Below are 10,838 nucleotides of genomic sequence, written 5' to 3' on the forward strand. Positions count from 1 at the left end.
ATCAATATTTTTATATTACATATGGATCAAATGACGATGCCCAGCACCAAACAGCAGACACAGTTTGAAAGCGGCTCGTGAACATGTAGCAGCAACATTGTCAAATATTTCAGACAAAACACAGAGCTAAAAAGAGAGTGATGATTGGACTTACACTTTTTCTGGTGACCGGAAACTTGCCCCCCCCTTATTAAAATACTAATTTAGCTGAAATCACTTACTGCAAGTTAAAATAAATAAGAAATCAAGTAAAAATGTGTTGTCTACAAACATTCACAACTACTTCAACACAAGTCAATCGTGTAAAAATAGATGTGAACAATAAATTTAACTGGCCAACACATGAGTTGCGATCAAAGTGTTATGTAATCAAAAATTGCAATCTAAGATCAAAAACATTGGCAAAATATTTCAATACACTGGAACTTTTCTGATGTGATGCATTTTTCAGTAAGAAAACAACTGTCTAGCCAAAAGCATGCTGCCTATCAGTTTGGTTTTTAAAGTCAAGACCAAGCTACTGTAGTCAGCTTGAAGACCCAAATCGACATCTTGTCAATTTCTCATTTGTACAGAGGTAGATGTAGACAAAAAAATCGAAAAAAATGAAACTATATTCTTCAAGATAACAGGCAGACAGACTTTCTACCTCACAGTATTTTTCCCAATGTAATGACATTTGTCCTCATGTTTAGGTCAAATTTTTTACTCATATTCTCCAAGGCATCAGTTTCCACTGCTGTAGCAATGCCACAGTTCAGTAGTTTTCTCAAACAATTCTGATGGTAATGCACCTTGCAAGACCAAGAAATCCATGTCTTAACTCGACTCTCTGAAATCATACTGCCAGCAGAGCGAGTGATGCACAGTGGCTCAGTTAAATTAGAAGATGACGAGTTGTATAATTGATTTCACGTCCAGTAATATAGATGTAGAATTAACTAAGAAATAAAAAAATATATATCACAGGGCAAAATAATTTAAAAGGAGCGATAAGAACAATGGATCTGCTCATGTAAAATCATTGGTTCATTATAGGTATTATACGTCTACCTCCTTTTCCACAAATTTCATATATGTGGAATGCATATCTCATGAACTGTTCATATCTCATGAACTGTTCATCTAATTGGCTTCTTACTTTGCATCTCTATTCTAAATGGCCTGATTAAGTGCACTGCCGTGTTTGGTGCAATTAGGGTATGTGATATGTTCAAACAGAGTAAACAGTTGACTTTTTTGGAGGGGTGGGGGCAGCGTGCCTGTGTTTTACTTAACAGACATCTTTAATAGTCAACATGCAATGTATGAAAAAATAACAGAAGGTTGGGAAACAGCCCATTCCAAACAGGCAGGTGTAGAACAGGGACTGCACTAGTTATTATATATAATGGTTTCATTTGTTGGAAATATCTGGAGACCATTCAGAACAGAGGTGTTAAGAGCTCTGGGTTAGATACTGTACTTCAGACATCCTGATGCTCTTTCATTTGTCATAATGAAGTGTATCAATCTATTTGACAAAATCTTGTTGTACACTACAATTTATATTAGCAGAGCAAGCTCAAAACAAATGTCACTCTGGCATATCACGTTGATATGAGAAACAGTCTCCTGTTTAATCATCCAGCAGACACAAGGCAATCTGCATTTATTTTCTGGCCACAATATAAAATCTAATATTCACTTTTCTTTTCATTTCTGTTTTGGTCTCTGACAATTCCTGCAAAAAATACCTCAGCTCAGCTTTGTTCACCAACTAATCACTTGACTCTACGTATGTTGTTTCATAGTGGGCAGGTTGAAGGTACAAAAGTGTTCCTCACAGATATCAACCTTAAGTCAACTGATCCATTGTTTGTATAAAACTATTTCTTGGTGCAGCTGTAATTTTGACACTTACCCCCTAAGACAAATGTAATCTATACATATTCACACATTGAAAATAATGAATGCAGACTTCTGAGCACATTAAAAGCAGAAGGTAGTAGACAGTAAGGGACTGCCACAACAACAAAAGAACAGAAGGAGAAAAAGTAGACAAAGGCATGACAAAGGTCAAACTCAGTACAGTGTACTTAACCCACGGCACACTCCTGCACCCGCTGGGCCACTAGGGAGACCCCATCATTGTCAAGAGCTGCTTCAAAGAGAGCAGTCATCAAGGCACAGAGACTGCCCATCGGCAAGCACTGACATCGAGAAATCAAACACACCACAGCAGTGTGAGTAATCTCACGGCTAATGTCTAATATCTAATGGCCTTAATCAAAAGCCCCTGCTAAGATCCTCTCAGCACTGTGTTGATAAATCACTGCCTTAATGAAAAATGGGCCTTATCACAGCGCAGAGCTGGTAGGCTGCGGCACAGCCCCATTTGTTAAAGCAGCTTCCTGTGGATTTGGTGTCGTCTTAGTTTCCTTTCTACTTCTCTCTGTTTTCTATTCCTCCCTCTGTCTCCCGTTTGTATGAGCATCTCCCTCACATTTGATCTAAGCTCTCTCTGTCATCTGTTTCAACCTCTTGCCGCTATGTTTAGCCTCTAATTTATTCACTAGCTTCCTAGGGTTTTCCTTCTTGTTCTTTCACAACATCTATGTTTCCCCATCGCTCTCCCCCTCCACCATCCCCATCTTCCATTCTCCAGCTTGCTGCATCCAGGTCTTTAATTTTATCTTTTCTTTTTCTTCTCTCCTCCCATTCTTTTCTTTCCCTCATGATTCGGTTGTTCCAGGGCCTCCCTCTCCCTGCCTCTGTTTGCCTCTCTGTCTAATTTGTATACCAGAGGTGTCGTGTTGTGTTCTGTGGTCTTGGTGGGTAGGCTGCCTGGTGAACAGAGCTGCTGTGAGGAGGTAATTAACCGCTGCTCATTTAGACAACAGGCTCAATCAGCGAGACAGAATGACTACATGTGGGCTGGAATGCCAATTGCAGAGTCCTCAAACACACACACACACACACACACACACACAGACATGCACGAATGACTACTCAGACAACCTTCACTGGAAACAAATGAACAGATAATGTAAAGTCTACATTCATGCTGATAAATATAGATTTCACTGATTATGAGATGAGAAAATATGCCAGTGTACAAATCCTCTTTTTCAAATTTTAAAAACAAACAGCTCAGAGTTACATTTCATCAGTAATTCCAGACCAACCACATCATGTGGGTGTATATTAATTATAGTATAGTGCAGCATGTGCATCTATATAAAGTCACTAGTGACAGTTGTAGGCTATGGTTGGTTGACTGACTAAGAGCAGCTATGGCTCTGGAGTTTCTCAGTCTGTGTAGGTGGCTTAATAGCATATTCCAACAGTGTGTGTGGAGTCCATACAGATGCTGGTAGCTTCTCTGAGGTAGCATGAGCTTTAAATGCCCTTCAGATCTGGGAGCTGTATCCTAATGATCTTCTGTACACTGGAGGTAAGCCATTGAAGAGCTTTTCTATCCACACATATTTGAAACCACAGAGATGCAGTATGTCAGGATATATTCACTCTGGGATTCTACGACAGAAGGCCACCGGCTGATATTGGAACAGACCAACTTTCTTCAGGAAAAATGGCCATTGGTGTTAGTGGACCATGTGAGTTCCTCTGAGATGCAAAGGGGAGCATCTTCTCTTGGTCTTCCAAAGCCTACGATAAGCTCCTTGGTCTCTGCAGTATTGAAGGACTCTTCAGATTCCAGACTTCCAACATGTATGCTGATTACCCTTGTGTCATCTTCTAACTCCTCTGCGGTCTGTCTCCAAACACCACTCCTCCCTCCTCCCCCTGACTGTCCCTCAAATTGCTGTGAGGGTCCCCCTTTCCCTCCTCTGGCTCATAAGCTGACTGTCTTCTTCCTGACGAATCCAACCCGGTTTGATTAAACCCCCGTATAGCCGCAATGTTTCTGAACTTAACTGCTCCTCTAATAACAAAGCAGCCTGGCAGGGTTTTATAAAGACCACTGCTAGCAGTCTGAAGCTGTGTGCTTTTGATTTATACGTGAAATAATGCTGAGCAACTTAGCTTTTCAGTTACCATTGGATGAATGGCAAATGTCATTGTGCTGTACCATTATTTACACAGTACGGAGGGAAAGCAGGAAACATGTCCGGGGCATTAACTTGGTAATTTCATTCATATGCATTAGCAAAGATGTTATTCGGATATTATAGGTTTGTCAGTTTAGTCACTGCAAGAAACAGCATTGGTTTATTTAAGATCTCAACAATGTTATTACAATGACATCCCTATGCTCCATCATTCAAGGGACTCCACAGGAAACCAGAAGGCTGATTAGATTCAGAGCAGAAAATGAGCAGCCGTTTTTAAAATCGAAAAGTGCTGCAAAAGCTCTTTGGGAGTGAGTAATGTGTTTAATGATTGCTTTACTGTATACAAAAGTCAGTTTTTTTAATTCTGTTAACATTCCTCCTCATATTTGTTATGATACAGGTCCTTGATTAAAGAGCTAAACCTGGAGGGCCAAATAACTCCCCAAAAGGTTTCCAAAAAATGGGAAAACCTCAAAAAATATATATGGTAAGCTGAGAGTAATGTGGAACTAACCTAAGGAGATACATAACCGTGTAATGTAATCTTAAAACCCTTTGAAATTACAACTCAAGGCATAGTGTAAAACAGGCTATAAAGCTTAATTTATAATTCTTTACATTGTTGTGTTATAACTCTGTGTTTCTTTGTGTTTATTGCAGTAGCTGAAATTCCAAAAACCGGCCTCATGGCAATTCTTTGAGGACATGCACGAGGTGCTGGGTGCCCAGCCCTCAATGGACCCACCTGTTGTGGTTCCATGTTTCAGGCCTGATGAGGAACCCATAACACTTGTTATGGTAAGGAGATAAGCCACAATCACATTTACCATGTAATGCATTAGAAATGTTTTCAACAATGCTATGTAGCCTGAAATGTTATTATTTATCTTTTCATATGATAATAATAATGTGGTTTTTTGAACATAGTTATTATATATTGTAAAGAACATATGGCCATATCACCCAGTTCTGGAATATAATTCCTTCTTATTTTTTGGTTTTCTTTCAGGACGACTGCAGACACCACAGCAGGCACATCTTCAATGGCAGCCAGTTCTCCTATAGCCTCCCCCACCATGGTTACCCCAAGCCCCCCAACACCTTCTCCAAAAATGAAGAAGAGGAAGACCAACAATATTGTGTATTTCCTTGTGCGTGAGAGCACCAAGGAGCAGAAGCGGCACGAAGACAGTGAAGCCAAGATGAAAAACTTATTGACAAAATGTGAAGTTGTCTGCAAACATTTTCTGGGACAGTTCACCTCATTATCTACTCACCACAATGCCGATGGAGGGGTGGGTGAAGTGTTTGAGTCCACAACAAATTTAGATTGTTTATTTTATTTTATATATATTTTTAATCTTTATAAGCTTATATTTCTTATCTTGCATGGAGCTATTGTAACAAACACAATTTCCCCCTGAGATCAATAAAGGATTTCTGATATTCTGATTCTGATTCTGATTCAAACTTTGCAATGGTGTTTATCAGGAATATAGAAACACATTGTGTGGCTCAGATCCTTGTTGTGACAGTACTCAAAGTTATAGTGAAGAACAGGTAGGGGCCAAATCTAACTGCCTCTGACAGGAGGTTAGGGTTCCAGGTCCATAATGATGGGTTTGTAGGAGTCATGTACATGTAAATTTTACATTAGAACCTGTTCATCCTCTATTTGGAATTCTTGTGTTTGTTATTGTTGTTTTCAAAGTGAGCCATGAAGGTGTTGCGTTCGTTGGACATTATGACATCACTGAGGAGGTAGACAAGGAATCCAGAGTCGGGACCTTGTCGCATGCCCCTCAAGTCAGTCCTTTTTAAATGGTGTTCTACACATTGTCTGCAGATGTCCTTTTTCCTTCTTTTCTTCTTTCAGCTTTGATCTTGTAACACTGTATGTTCTACCCCTCTCCTGATCAGTGTTCTTTCAAAAGATTTTGTACACATTCCATTAAGTGATACAGTCAACCCAGTAACTGGACACAATTGATACACGTGAGATATTTAAAAAATCCTTGTGACATTTCCAAGAACTGGCAAACTTCCGAGCGTCAGTGAAACTGTAAAGAGAGGCTACATAATATAATGGGCAGGAATAACATTTACTCATTTCAAGTTTTAAAGAAAAATGCTTTTCATGTTTGATGTGCAGTAACTCAACAGCCTCTTCTACAGTAAGGATACCTGTTGTAAATGCATGTTATAAAACTGGTTTGTTGCAAACAACGCTTTGAATTTTACTCAGAGATGAGTCAGCAGAGACGTGAATAAACATTAAAACAGGTTTATCCCTCTATCAACAAAAAATACCTAAAATGTGGATTGGTGTGTTATAGTAGCCAGACTGTGCTCTGTATCTGAACTGCATAAGGAGGAAATTATAATTCTCTCAAAGTGGGGACATCTGTGCCAACAGGTAATAGCATATTTTAATCAGAGAGGGGGGAAATTGGTGCATCTAATCAAAGGAGGAAAGGCTGTCCACAGGAAGTCTGCACTAAAATAAAGAACATCTAGACGTTTGTCCAAAATTGACATGTGGCAGGAACTAAAACTGGCACCATATGAATATTACCTTCCAATTCCAAAACAATCTTCAGATTAGACCGTTTTCCTCAGCCACTTTACAACTGACCAACCACAGGGAAAAGAGCTTTTTCTCCAACATGCCTCTTCTAAATGAAAGTCCCTGATTTACTGATTTGAGATACACGGGACACTAGAGGGTCACAGATGGTTTAAGGCAGCTGATCTGAACTCTACCTTGCTGCAAGACGCCCTCGGGATGTTGTACATTTCATATCTGATGCTCTTATAGGAGCATCTGCACCTATAATAAAAACCTTTATATCATGTATTTACCCTCGATGTTAGATTTTACTCAGCTGAATTTGTGGTTGCTTGCTGAACAAGTGTAGCAAAAAAAAGTATTGTTAGATTAAGGAGCATCATCAGAAATGACCCAGCATTGCAGAATTATTTTAGGTGAGGAATAGAGGAGTTAATCTTGCACAGAAGAGCAAGGCAGCTAAATAAACTACCTTAATTGGCAGTTTATAACTAACTTAGGAGAAACTGCAGCTATTAAAGTTAATGTGGAAAAAAACATGTGAACCGTCTGAGTGGCTGTGTGAACAGGAGGTACTGCAGACACCAGAGTGAGTAGATAAGAATTACAATGACTGTTGCAGTTAGTCTGTGACAGCAAATGCATGATTATGCTAATTTAGCAAAAGGAGAAAAAATCTCAGTCAAGACACTCGGCTGATTATTTGTTTAAAAACATGGAAATGTGAAAAGATAAGTAAGCAGCCGTTTGGAGGCTTGCTATATGACACTGTTTACTATTAACATAGATTGGTTTTGATCCACCCATCTCTGGGTTACAGGCCAGCACGCTCCCATTGCACCACTCTGCTCTGTTGGAGGTTTGAATTTTCCTGCATGAAGATCAAGATTGGTACCGAAACATGTGACAGCTCCAATTTATTGATTTGAAAGTGACTGGTTTAAACCCCAGTTCCTCCAGAGCATCAAAGTGTTGCTGAACAAGACAGCGAAACTCCTGACTGCTCCTGATAGTCCGTCATCAGTGTGTGAATATGTATGAATGTGTGTGTGTGTGTGAATGGTTGAATGAGACAAACATTGTAAAGTACTGTGAGTAGTCGATAGACAGACATTTATCATGATACACATTAAAACTAAAAGCAGAGTACAATCACCTTTGCATTGCAATAACAGGGGACCAGTTGATCAAAAGATTTAAAAAGGATAAAAGTGATCCGGATTTAGAAATCCCATAGTTTTTTACCCAGAATTAGGTAATTCGTTTTTATTTTATTTTTTATGTTCAAAGCAACTTTGAATAGCCAGTGTGGGGTCACTGTTGTGAATGTTTTGGGGTTTTTTTAAGAGAGAAAACAGCTACAAAACAATACAAAAAATGTTTCAGATCCCTCATCTGACTCACAACAAAAATAAACACTTAGGCAAGACACATTTGTAGATCATTTGTAGATGTTTTAAATAATAAAAAGGTTAAATGTCCAACTGAAAAGATTGAAAATTCTACATCTATGACAATTAATGATGGGACCTATGATAAAGGAGAATTAGATTGAAATCATTTTTGTTTGATATTGACAATTATTTGGGGAATTCTTTTATGCGAACAAAAAACTTTACTATTTTTTAAATTAACTTAACTAACAGTGTTGATAGGGAGTCTAAACAACTGGCCCAGGATTACCTGAATAGTGAAAGACACACATCTGATTGGCAGCAGAAGGATTCAAATAAATTCAAGTAGTCAAGACTATGTGGACCCTTGCTGGTTGACAAACATCAGAAGTTGAAGCTTCTAGTAAACTGATTGGTTTGATACCCAGTTTTGTTGAGCGAAACAATAAACCCTTAACTGCTCCTAAAATGAGAAACACATGGTAAAGCATTTTGAGTGGTTGACAGACCAACATTTTCAAGCCAGCAAAGCAACCAGGTCAGGGGATATCTGTGGGGTCACGGCTGTGATTATTAAGACAGCAAGGAGTCTTGATGATTGTCAAAAAATGATCCCTGGCTCCTTCAGAGTATGCCCAAGTGTCATTAAGCAAAACTCTAAACCAATAACTTCTCTTGATGCTGCGTCGTTATGTGTGTGTGTGTGAACGCATCATTATGTGTGTGTGAATGGCTAAATATTTCAACACTCAATAATCACAATCAGTGTGTTAACACATTTAACACATGCAGTGTGTTATATATTTCAGCACAAAGACGTGTTAAAAGATGTCTTATTTTAACACATCTTTGTGTTGTTAGTTTTTTTGCAATTTTGGTTTGTATACTAAAATTCTAATAAAATGCTCACAAAATAAACATTTGATTGATATTTATTAAAAACACTACATCTGACAGATGTAACTGAGTTACATCAGGTACAGCGTCACCTCGGAACTTTAGACCAAGTTAACCTGCACATAGGGAGAGCCTCAACACTTACTCGGCTATCATTTCTGAACTTGCCCTTTTATGAATCAATCAAATATATAAATATATTAGGTACTCAGGTTGGTAAAAGTTTTGTTGTTCATGAAGAGTCAATCTCTCTGCACGGAAGTAAGGGAATTCTGGGAAGGAGTCAAGAAATACTGAGTTCTATAATAAATGAAGATGTAGCGGTATCCCCAGAAGTATGCTGGCTGGGAAAGAAAATGGATGGGTTAAAATCTGCAGTAACGCACAGTTTGATAATGTTGGCATTCCTATCTGCAAAAGAACCATACTTATGAACTGGAAACCGGGAAAACCTAATTGTTTCTGTTTATTTAAAATAAATAAAGGACTTCATAGCTGATAATAATGAAACGTGCAGCCTCGGCCCTGCAGGAGCATTACTGAGACAATTATTTACAAGAGCCATGGACACTTTTAAAAGAATATAAACAATAGACATTTAGGTTAAGGTTCTGTTTTATTTAGATTATGAATAGAATACATATAAACTCTGTTGGTAGAGCAATAAGCACCATTATGAAGGGCAGTATTACTATGAATGTTCTGATAGGGATGTTCATGATCAAAAGAGGGTATGTAGCTGTCCGCCCGCTCCTTTTATACTCTGAGCATCTTTATGAAATTCACACAGTACAAACTGGAAGGATGTATTCATTATCAATGTAACTGCAGTGGTGCCTTTGCTACGGTAAAAAAAGGAAGGAGGCTTTCAGTTATTGATCTTTCAATCACCTTCTATGTGAAATATCTGTATTGTCCATATCTCCATTACAAGGGACAGCACTGTACTAGTAGTTCAGGTGGTGGTTTCATCTCTCTGCAGTGTACTTACTCTGGACTGGTATTATTCCTATGCTGTACTTTTTTGTGCCTAATATCAATAGATGTATCTGCCTATCACACCACAACAAGCTAATATTGCTTCTTTTCTGCTTAATGCCTATGCAGAATGGATTTCCATCCTTCATTCCGCAGGCTGCCTGCAAGCAGCGGCCTGGTGATGAAGCCCTCAGCTGCTGCATACAAGGTGGCCCAAGCCTACCGCACGCCTACCTTGGCGTACTCACTGAAGAGGGCTGAGGTGGTGACCAGGGAAGCCAAGGCGCGCATCCTCCAGGCCGGAGGAGACCCTGAGTGCTTGCAGCTGGTGCTCAGTGAGAGCGAGCTCTGGTTTGGCCAGTACCGGGGTCAAACTTTCAAATGGCTCCTGAGCCACGATGTTGGCTACGCCTGTAGCCTGCTGGCATCCCACCTGATGGAGAGGGAAGCCGGGGACACATCCCAGTCGCCTTTCGCCGTCCACAAGGATGCCCTCGCCTCCTATGCCCAACTGTTCCCTGATCTGATGCAGGTGATACAGTGGCGTAGGATGCGCGAGGGCTCTCTGTCGGTGAGGGGCATGGACCAGGCGCTGGTGGGGTTCGGAGTGTACTCCAACATGACACTCCGAGCCCTGTACGAGTCCACCTGCAGCGAGTGTCAAACGTAAGTATTGTGACTGCAGGTGAACGTGAGGATGCGAGCTGACGTGTGTTGACACAAGACTTTGTTTGTTGTTCTTTTCGTGTGTCTGCGTGTGTCCCCTTGCCGGGACCAAGAGGGGGCTCCTGCTCCCCCTCTGTAAGATCTGCTCCCCCGGCCTGCATCAAGTAAGATCTGTCTGTCTGTCTGTCTGTCTGTCGGTCAGTATACTTGCATCTAATGAGTAGTGTTTTCATATGTTAATACACACATTCATTTGTCCTCCTCTGCACGCAGGTG

The sequence above is a fragment of the Hippoglossus hippoglossus genome, chromosome 10 (genome assembly GCF_009819705.1).
Source record: "Hippoglossus hippoglossus isolate fHipHip1 chromosome 10, fHipHip1.pri, whole genome shotgun sequence".
Taxonomy (NCBI): Eukaryota; Metazoa; Chordata; class Actinopteri; order Pleuronectiformes; family Pleuronectidae; genus Hippoglossus; species Hippoglossus hippoglossus.